This window comes from Amblyomma maculatum, chromosome 1 (assembly GCF_055883805.1).
Source record: "Amblyomma maculatum isolate TAMU_Amacu chromosome 1, ASM5588380v1, whole genome shotgun sequence".
Lineage (NCBI taxonomy): Eukaryota > Metazoa > Arthropoda > Arachnida > Ixodida > Ixodidae > Amblyomma > Amblyomma maculatum.
Genome location: NC_139344.1, coordinates 74,450,978 through 74,462,050, shown reverse-complemented (window position 1 = coordinate 74,462,050; position 11,073 = coordinate 74,450,978).

Genomic DNA, 11,073 nt, shown 5'->3' with positions numbered 1-11,073 from the left:
CTGCCAGCTGACTGCTGAGACTGCGACGAGAAATAAAAAAAAAAAAAGTCGCTTGAGGCTGGTATCCAGCGCAAATAATAAAAGCGCCCCCACATAAATAGGCAGTCGACCGCAGCAGCTGCTATCACATATCAGCGCTTATGTACTATTTGCAATTTTAAAAACGGAAAAGCGAAGAGAAAAGAAAGGAGCGTGAACTCAAAAGCAGCAGTTCACCGCGAGGGGCCATTGCACTCGTCTTCGTTCCTCGTTTCTTTTGTTCCACGAACGAGACGCTCATAAAAGGAGGGGCGTGAAAATAAATCGCGTGGCAGCTTTCAGCATTGCAGACTCTTCGCGTCTTTCCCAGTAAACCTGCGTCGCACGGCGCTTCGTTTCGACAATTTCGAAACGGGCATCGAAGCTCGTTCGTTCTGTATTGAACTTCGCTGTTAACGCGATAGCTATAAAGGCCCCGTGAACCGAAAATCCGGAGTCGGCGGTCGTCCGCCGGCGTTGCCGAATTGGGAGCGAAAAGTCACGATAATGGCGCTGACAGCTGACACGGCCGATCACTAACTGGACGTAGCGTTGCCTGACATGACGTTTCGCAGGGGCTGCCCGCTCAGGCCTCTCCTTTTATATGGGAAGGTGATATCAGAATCAGCCCGCCAGGACGCTTCTTGCATTCACGTTACCCTATAGGCCACGCAGGCACGTTCATGCGGCTTGGTTAAAGCGAGACTTGGCTGGTGGCCTTAGCTACCGCGTCCATACCCTCAAAGTTGAAAATTTAGTATTCCCCATAATTTTTATTTAGATTACGGTTATATACACGCTGAGGGAATTAGCAAACGTAAGGCATCGTGAGGAGGAGCAGCGGCAGGGGGGATTTGCATGAGCCGGGCGTGCAGTGATGACATATGCCCCGCAGTGGTGGTACAGTGGTTAGGCGCTCGACTACTCTGCCCAAGGATGCGGGATTGAATCCCGGCCGCAGCGACCGCTTTTCGATGGAGGCGAAAAGCAAGCAAGACGCCCATGTGCTGTGCGATGTCAGTGCACGCTAACGAACCCCAGGTGGTTGAAATTTCCGGAGCCCTCCACTACGGCGTCTCTCAAAGCGGGATTCGCTTTGGGACGTAAACACCACAAATCAAGCCAAACCGTATAGTGATGACAACAATTATGAAGCTCGCAATAGGTGTATCTCTCTAGTAATTTAGATCATCCATCACTATAGCTAGTATCTTTGCTCAGCAATGCTCCGTGCTTCGATATTGCGATTTTTACTGACGATTTCTATACTTGCGCTCGGAGAATGTAACACGGACGGGAAAAACTGTCAAAAATGCTTACTGTTGCGGATTTGCTGTTTGTGCGCTTTTCTTCATAAACCCTCCCTCTTCCTATGGTACGTGGCTCATGGGTTAGAACACTCAACTGCTGGCCCGAGGACGGGGACTTTATCCTGGCCGCGGCAGCCGCTTATTGATGAAGGTGAAAACTCTAGGCGTCCGTGTACTGTGCGATGCTAGTGTACGTTTAAAGAATCTCACGTAATCGAAACTAGTCCAGAGACCCGCACTGTGGCGTCTCTCATAGCTTCAGTCTCTTTGGAACGTTAAATTCCACATATCATACCATGCCATACCATACCATACTGTATACTATACCATATGCCATACCATACCATACCATACCATACCATACCATACCATACCATACCATACCATACCATACCATACCATACCATACCATACCGTACCGTACCGTACCGTACCGTACCGTACCGTACCGTACCGTACCATATCATACCATTTTCTCTTCTAAAGGACGCAGGAAACAAGGAAAATAAGCGCGTTATTTATGACATCCTTTGTAGCAGTTGTCGTCTAGGCATACAGGCTGGCCACTGCACCTTTTTTTTATATCGTCAGCGGGCGGCTTGTGAAGGCTATCGAAGTTTAGCTGGGGCGCTGGAAATTGACCTTCTACAAGTGAACCGAAAGATTATGCTAGTTTTGTACGAGTGAGAATGCTGCAGCAGCGATCACCGAGATCGCGCGTAAAATATTCGCTGCTCGAAATCGAGAAGTCCAGTGACGACCTGCTCTTTCAGGTCAACGTTCGTCCTTCTACGAGGTCACTATCACAGTTTGGCTGCTAACAGTTTGATTTAGAATATACAAAAGGTTCTGAGGACTCTTCACAGTAGCTTGTTGGCTTTTTTGCTCGCCTGCTAGTACCAAGTACACGGATTCGATACCGGCCACGCGGCCACATTTGAATGAAGGCAAAACGAATGAGAAGGGTGCATTCAAGCTCCTCTTTTGAAAGTAGGGAGTGACAGCATTGATGGCTACCGTTTGCCGGCTTCCCTTGCGGATCCTTTTTAGCATCCATTCACTTCACTACTCGCTTAATCAGTGATAATTTAATTCATGCCTCTCTTACCCGGCACGTGCCATGGAGTCTCAAGATACCGAATTATATGAAAGACCATCTGACAGAGATAAAAGATGCCGCTTTAAGCAAGCCGTACGGACGGTCTGTGGGGCCTAAAGGCAGGGTGTCTAATTCCAGATCAAAGGGTCTTGGAGGGCTGGATTCCGATCCTACCCTCCAATCTCAAAGAGGAAACTCGAGTTGGCATCGCCTGCCAGCTTGGCCATGTAATTTGGTCTCGTAACGTCACATTACCTGACGACCAGTCAATGCAGTGCCAGACCGATGGCCATGATTTCTTGCTCCCAGCGCCGACGCCGGACCTTCTTCAGACCGGGTCCTATAAAGTTATCGCGTTAATACATTACACTTGTGAGCCGTGGATGGCAGCGCAGATCAGAGAACTCCAGGTGGTCTGAACTGACGCTAGGAACCCCAGGCGGTCTGAGTCAGCGGTTTGCGCTGGCCTTGTTGACAATGTTTTTTTTTTTCTCGCAATATTTTATGTTACAGTTACATCATCAACAACGATGCATGCAACATGTAAGCATGGCTTTAAGAGATCGCGCTGTAATAATATCATAGAGTGCGTACATATACTACGAGTTACTTCATCGATCTACGACGCAAGGATTACTTCAAGCTTTCAATTGCATATATGCAACTGCGAAGAAGGAAAATTTCTCCGTTATCAGGTCATAATCTACAGATTATACGAATATGGCTAAATTTTTGTCTTGTTTCCGTTGGAAATGGTGCTATTAAAAGACAGAACTGGGAGTTGTTACTCTGGAATGGAAGTCAGAACCACCTACTTTCCAAGGGACAAACAGCGTCGCCATATATTTTTCGCCGGCCTTAAGGCATTTTATTCACTGCTGCACTGCAGCCTCTGCACGCCGACGGGGTACAAGAACGTGGGCGACTGTTGAAGACACCGACGGCCTCTTCGTCGGAAACCAATTAAGCGCCCTCCGTTGGTATGTTCCATTCGAGCGAGGAGTCGCCACGAGTCCGGTGGCGTGTGGACGGAACTGCAAGGCGGCTGAGGCTGAACATTATGCAACTGCGGTCCCTCCAGTGGGACGTTGGTCTCCCGACTTGAGGGAGGCTGAGTGTCGTCATGTTAAATCACAGCATCTATCTGCGGACGAGGTCTACGCAACAATGCATCAAGTTTCTCTAGTGTCCGCATGTAGCACTTTCAATTCACTATTGTTTCGCGCCTCATAGATTACACATAAGACTTACCTAGCATGTTCCAGAGAAAGTTTACTCCAGATGTGGAGGTAATGGGACTTCGCCGTATCGACCTCGGAGATGATTCAAGGGCTTAATATTGTGTCCAAACGGACCAACGCTACTTCATGACGCAATCGCGTATTGGTGCGGATATCACTCATCGCTTTTCCAGTTAATGGCTGTTTCTTCAACTCCTTCGGAGCAAAGCAACCTGTACGCCAGTATTCCATGCACTAGATTTTAGCCACTTGGAAACGTTCTAGGGTCTATGAATCATCTCTGGGGTTGACACCGCAAGGTCATTTTAACTCTACCTCAGAATGATCCAAATTTCGCTAAAACATGCTCAGCTTATGTCCACAAATGAGAGCGGTCTGGATCACTAGTTTTGGAGCCCAAATTAATAGTTGATTATTTCCCCTTACACGCTAACTGGACAGAATGTGTCCTAGAGTTTTCGAAAGCAGAAGTTCATCAATTGCATCATCCCATTTACCCAGTTAAGAGAGTAATTATTAATGTGCACTCATTTTCTGAATGTAGCTTAATCATAGATGCAAATCCCGCTTTGTTCACAGCATCACCAGTGCTTACTTGGAATAAAAAAACAGGTGTAGTGGTTTGCATACTGTGGGGACACATGTGAATCCCCTGTCCCATTATTGCGGCCGCGCGTAATAATCGCACGAGTTTACACGCGCGCGAGGAAGGACGGTGAGAGGAGCGCACACCGGCCACCTCCCACTGCCTCCCAGACTCCCGCAGCGACGCCGCCGAAAGTAATCGGTGCTCACCGATGGAGCTGAAACATGGAGGCTAACGAAAAGGGTTCTACTTGAGCAGACGACCACGCTGAGAGCTAAGCAACGGAAAATCTGAGGTTTAATGTTAAGAAATAGGAAGCGTGCAGAGTTGTTCACATAAATCAGTCAAGTTAGTGACATTCTAGTCGAAATTAAGAAGAGATAGGCGTGGGGTGTAAATGGGCGAAGAGAGGATAACGTATGGTCGCTAACCAGTTAATTATGATCCTCAAATTTCCGTTTCTGAGCTTTCTCCTATAGTTATGAGATTACCAGCCGCTGCTCCCGGTCCTGACAACGTAACTTCAAAAATGATAAAAATTCTTTTTGACGAGTCATCTGAGACATTAGAGCTAGTAAATTATTCCATCAAACATACTTGGATACACCCAGAATGGAAACTTGCCAAAATAATTCCTTTACTTAAGAATAAAGGCGGTGCCTTGTCCATTGATAATATTAGACCAATTGCATTAACATCAAACATTCTAAAACTAATTAAAAGAGCCATACTTATACGTATTTTGGACTTCATGACTAAAGAAAATATCCTCAGTCCTTGCCAAATTGGTTTCCGTCAAAAGTGTTCCATCTGGAATGCGGATGCTGACCTCGAGAGTCGAGTTCTTTATAGCGCGGCGCCAAAAAATGCACGCCGCCTTGATAACGCTAGATATAGGGACCGCACAGCTGAACGGGTGGCGCCGTCTCTCGGCGTATCGCTCAATCGCCGGAATGCGCCAGCCCCGGCCGGCGCATTGCCAGCGCGTTGGAGCGTACTGTTTGTCGTTGGTTTGTGTGGAAATTGGAAATCCTAAGGTTTAGAGGACGTTGTGCGTGAATATATTCTCAAGAGAACAGAAAGTTGGGCTAGTTGTGTGAATATGTCCAGTGAAATGAAGTCTGGCCAAACAAGGCTGGCGAAACATGGTGCGTTGTTGGCTCCACTGGCAGCTACGCAAACTCGTCGGACGTTTTTAAGTCGATTCATTTATACGGGTTTCCACGGAAGCATGAGTGGCGGGTGGCCTAAGCACGGTTCTTTGAAAGGCAAAGGCACTAATCTACGTATTTGGTTACTGTGTGGTCATGGACAGTGCCGAATGTTTAAAATTCCGCTTGCTACCGGATGCTCTGTGTCTTCTGTTCCCCAGGAGTGACGGCACGATAGTCTCGGAGTCGAAGCCGCACTCCTTCATCTGTAGTCACTTTATTGACAATTGGAAATCGAAGTAACCCAACAGCGTAAGTTACAACGCTAGCATTTCCCCGCCTGTGTACAAGAAAACCCCAGCACGGAAAAAGAAAAGGCAGCTCCACCATCGTCGTTCGGGCTGCGTTACGATCTTCAGTGATGAGCAGAGACAATGTTTGTGCAGATACTTTCGTTGACATAGTCAAATATAATTTACTTTTTTCTCTTAACAGAAAGAGCAGATAGGAAACATGAACAATTCCTATTACCATGATCTTGTCATTTTTCCTCTTTTCGTTTGTCAACCAATGAAAATGCGCTGAGAGCTCTGAGTTGATACTCTTATAATTTGTTGACATTTGTTTGTGGCATGTCCATTTCGCCTAATAAAATCACTCATTTCACATCTCAATCAATACCACATGGTCACAAAATCTGCTATCGGCTTCATATAAAAGTCGAACAAGAAAAAAAAATACAATTTAATTTGTGGAAACGAGCATAAATGTTGCATTTTTTTTTTAATTTCGAAGCCCGTGTAGCAGTTTTTTTTTTTTCGCATTCACGTTGCACCTGACACGGCTTTACGTATTTTCTCAGCAGTGTCCATTTCCTGGTCCGCCTAAATACATGTGTTTCTCATCGGCGTTTTAGTGAACGTGAGATTTCCTGATTGTGGCGTAGTATGACAAGACCGTTTTACCTCTCCGAAATTGCTTCTATGGCCAATGTAAACAGATTTAGCAGCAGTCCGGCAAGCTGCAGTGACAAAGTTGTAAAAGGAATGGCTTTCAGTTATCCGGATTCCTTTACGTACAAATAGAAATCTACATACATGGTCGTGTCCCCTCACACTGATCAGGTATCGAGGTCAGCTAGGTATCGCCCCGCAAGTTCGTGGTACGCTGAGAAAGTAGACCACCTTAGCGAACGAGCCACCAGAGGGATTCATTTAACAATAGAACGCCCTCTTAGTTGTCGGTGACTTATAACACATCACACTGTGTTTTTTTTTTTCGATTGTATTTAACAGTTTGACAGTATTGGACTATTGCCTTCAGATGTTCAAGGCAGGTGCGGTCAATCGCATTGAACTTCCTGCGCTGAGAGAACGCTAACAGGAAATTTATTTTTTTTTCTTTTCACAACCTCCGCAGCATGTCGGGAGAAATGCATATATAGTATAATATTTTCTAGGTCAACTGCAGCTCCGACGTGTTCAACAAGAGCATTGCCGTATATGTAAAAATGATGCTGAGGTGGTATTACTCATTTGCTTTACATTATGATTAAGTTTGATAGTCTCAAGGCCGGGTTCAGTGAGCTATTGCAGCGTAATTGTGCAGGAAGTCCTGGAAGTATATGTGCGTTTGCTATTCAAACCATAAATATCATCCTACTTTTGTCTTGCTTATTTATTTTTCTCCTTTTACAGCTCTTGTTGCAAGGTTGAAACTGGAATGTCATTTGCTATTATTATACTCTGAATTGTTTGAGCCTAGCTATTACCAAAAAAAGACAGGTGCAGCATCTTCTTCATTTTACATGAACGCTGGCCATTAAAACTACCACTACTACGGCGCCATGGCTCGGCGGTATTTGATCTTCAGGCAGATTTCGACTAGACCTAATATAAGATAGACGCGCAGTGCAGGCGCAATTCCCGTCTTCGAAGTCGCCTTAACAAGCGCTTAACGAAGGTGTTCCTAGCGCATGGTGAAATCACGCGCGCGGCATTTTCGAGTATATAACAGAAATACAATGCGCCGGGCGGTTTCAGAAAAAAAAAAAAAAACAGGCACGCCCTGCCGAGAACGGCCCTTTTCTTTTTCAAGATTTTCTGGTCAAAAAATACTTGCGATTACTCAAAGCAGCTCTAAGCTCTCAAAGCCACACCGCAAAACGACGGGTAGGGACAGGCTCAAAAACGCCTCGCAGAACGGAAACGACTGCGCCGCTCAGCTGCCTCGCCATTCCGCTGTTTCGGCACTCCGCCGTGGGAGGCGCTGCTCCACCGAGGCGACGGTGGCGCCATACAACGGGCGCCCGGTCCCTATAGCCAAAGCCTATGATAGCGTTGAACATACCATTCTATTGCAAAAATTAAAATCTCTCCAGTTTCCAAATTATTTAGTAGCCTGGTTATCTGAATTCCTCAAAAACCGAGAGTTTTACTGTGCATTAAATGGCGTTCATTCTGGCAGATATAAGCAAGCCAGGAGAGTGCCACAAGGAACAGTCCTCTCATCAGTCCTTTTCAGCATACTACTCAGCTCAATACCAGTTAATCATGACGTTCGCACTTATGTATATGCAGATGATATTGCGTTTTTTGCAACTGCATTGGATATTCAATCGCTTTATCTCCGCTTGCAAACGTACCTAAACTCTATTGAGAATTGGTTGTATGGATTGCGTCTCACATTAAATGTGAACAAAACGCGGTCCTCGTATTCAATATAAAAGATTCTGTAAGTCTATCTGTAATGTATCAGCAGCAAATAATACCACTGGTTAAATCATTAAAGTATTTAGGGGTCAGTTATGATGATAATCTTTTATGGCAGCCCCACATTAACCATATTGCTACGAAAGGGGCTCGGGCCGTGGCCATGTTGCGCAGATTTAGTCGTCCCCGGTCTGGAATGCGGAGAGATGTTCTTTTAATGGTTTATGTTATGTATGTGCGTCCAATTTTAGAGTTCGGTTCAGTCTTGTTTTCTGGATCAGCAGCTTATAAAATTCGACCGCTTGTTCTCTTGGAGCGAGAAGCGCTTCGGTTGTGCCTTGGACTTCCAAAATTTGTTGCGAACAATGTGCGCTACCTTGAAGCTCGGATTCCTCCCTTGATATATAGATTACAAATTCTAACTGTTCAGACGTACAAGGATATATGAATCAGAGTTTCACCGATCTATGTCTATTTTTTGCTGTCAACCGACCTCCTTTTTTGGTGTCCATTGGCCTAAATTTCACACCCCGCAGGTTGTTATGGTCACAAATTTGCTGGACCCTTTAAATGTTTCCCTTCCCAGTATTCTACCCATACAAACCATCGGTTCATCTGTTGAAATTGTCTTTGGCGACATATTCCCGAATAATGCTAAAGACCTATCATCCGTTATTCTAAACGGATTATTAGAAGATCATTTAAGAAGCCTTTCTGCTAGTTTAGTAGTAGCTACTGACGCATCTCAATGTACTGAAAAGGCGGGTGTGGGCATATATTGTCCGCATTTAGACTGGTCTTTTTATGTCCGGCTTCCGGACTTCATCCCAATTTTTGAAGCGGAGTTTCTGGCGGTGGTACTTGCTTTACGGAAATCAGACTCCTCTTTTTCCGAAGTGGCTGTAATTTCCGACTCTCTATCATTGTGTTCATCCCTCTCTTCGTCGGCGGATTCTGCAATAGTAAAAACCTTTGTCTCCCTGATCCCTAGACATTTGAAAATTGTACATATGGTATGGGTACCAGGCCACAGCAATGTGCCTTTAAATGAATATGCTGACAGTTTGGCAAAAGAGTCCTTCAATGGCCCCGTATTATCTATCCTTCCGGCGACAGCGTACATCACCGCAGCGAGGTTTCTGAGAAACGTTCTATTAAATATGAAAAATAGACATCTTTTAAGATCTGATGACTACCTGCATCTAAATTATTCTTGGAATAGAAAATTATTTCATTCACGGCAGCTTGAGATTTTTCTAACAAGGCTGCGATGCCGTATCCCACCTTTAAATTTCTATCTTTACAAATCTGGTTTGGCACTGTCTCCCGTCTGCGCATTTTGAGGTGAACAAGAAACATTATATCACTTTTTATTGGTTTGCCGCCGCTTCACTACGTTGAGAAGACAGTTGATGGAAAGGCCATTGCAACAGCTTGGCCTTAGTTTAAGCAGCCCGACATTGTTATCATTTGGCACCACCATCCTTGGGCACAGTCACAGGTCTGTTTTTACCGCCATGCAAATTTTTTTACTGGAATCAAATCGTTTGCCTTGCTAAATATTTAAACATCACTTGTTCTACAATTGCAGTGTCAATCTCCCGTGAGTGTTACCACTTTTCATTTTATATTTCACTTATTTACCGTTTTGTTTCCTTACCTCTCTACCCCTCAAATCAATTTTTTTTTCTTATGCAAGTATACTTAAAAAAAAAAAATTGTTTACTACCCAACTCTTGGCTGATCGCCCTCTGTGGGTATAAGTTATTTGGACAACAACAACAACAACAACAACAATAATGCTTTCGCACCATATTTGATGCAACAGTGTTGAAGCCTCATTTTTTAAAACACTCCTTTCAAGGAACATTGATAACGGTGTTTATGCAGCTGTACAAAGAACAAAGACTCAATAACAACCTAAGTCGTCTGCCATCTGGAAAGGCTATGTATGTAATCCAGATTAAAACACTAACCAAGTTAACTACTTCCTTAAGAAATCCCTTTGAGATCCCTAACAAGCACGTCTACTCGGGGTGAATAAGTGAGAAAAATGAACGCTTAGACGCCTAATGATCCAAACTATTGAAAGTGGGCGTTTTGCTGATTGAAAAAGAAGAATAAGGAACACAAAATAAGTTTCAGCACGAACAAGCGAACAAGGCCTATTCCATCAGACTGAAAGATATAACATAATACAGAGGTTCCCGCTGAGGTCACCAAACGGAGGTTACGAATATTCTTTCCGGTACCTGCAGCTTCTGCTTCACACAATTCAATACTTGGATAATGTAGGCAAGCTTTACGGTCAAAAATATGTTCCTGACTTTTGCCCGAGCAAACGCTGTAAGTTCCTGATCCATACAAGCCTGTGTTTGTCTCTTCATAAACAAGGCTTGTGAATCTTAGAAGGCTCCACTACTTCGAACTTAATGCAGAGCAACCCCCTGTACTAGAGGTCTCCACAGTCCCAGCTTACACAACCAAAATGACTTGACCACGTACTCCAAAAGCTCGACCAAAAACCTTTTGAATTTAGATAAATTATGAGCATCTGAGCATCTCATGATAACTCACAAATCTGCTACATACCTGTACAGCCTCAACTCCTTTCGTCTTAACAAATGAGGGTGATACCATCAGCATAGGGTAAAACCTTAATTTCATATTGAGGTATTGTTAAACTACGGACAGCTGAACTGTTAATTATACGGCAACATATAGGGTAAACAACAAATGCGACAGTGCCGACCTTGGCGAACAGATCATTTCATTGTTTAGAACCTATTATTGCATTTAGCAATTAGCCTTGTGTACGAGTCGTTAGAGCACAGTCGAATTCCCCTGAGCGAATCACCCCTAATGTCCGCATCCTAAACAAGAAATCATTGTGAACTTTATCAAATGTTTTTGCAAGGTCAGTATAACACGAGCGACTTGGCCAATCTTGCTTTACG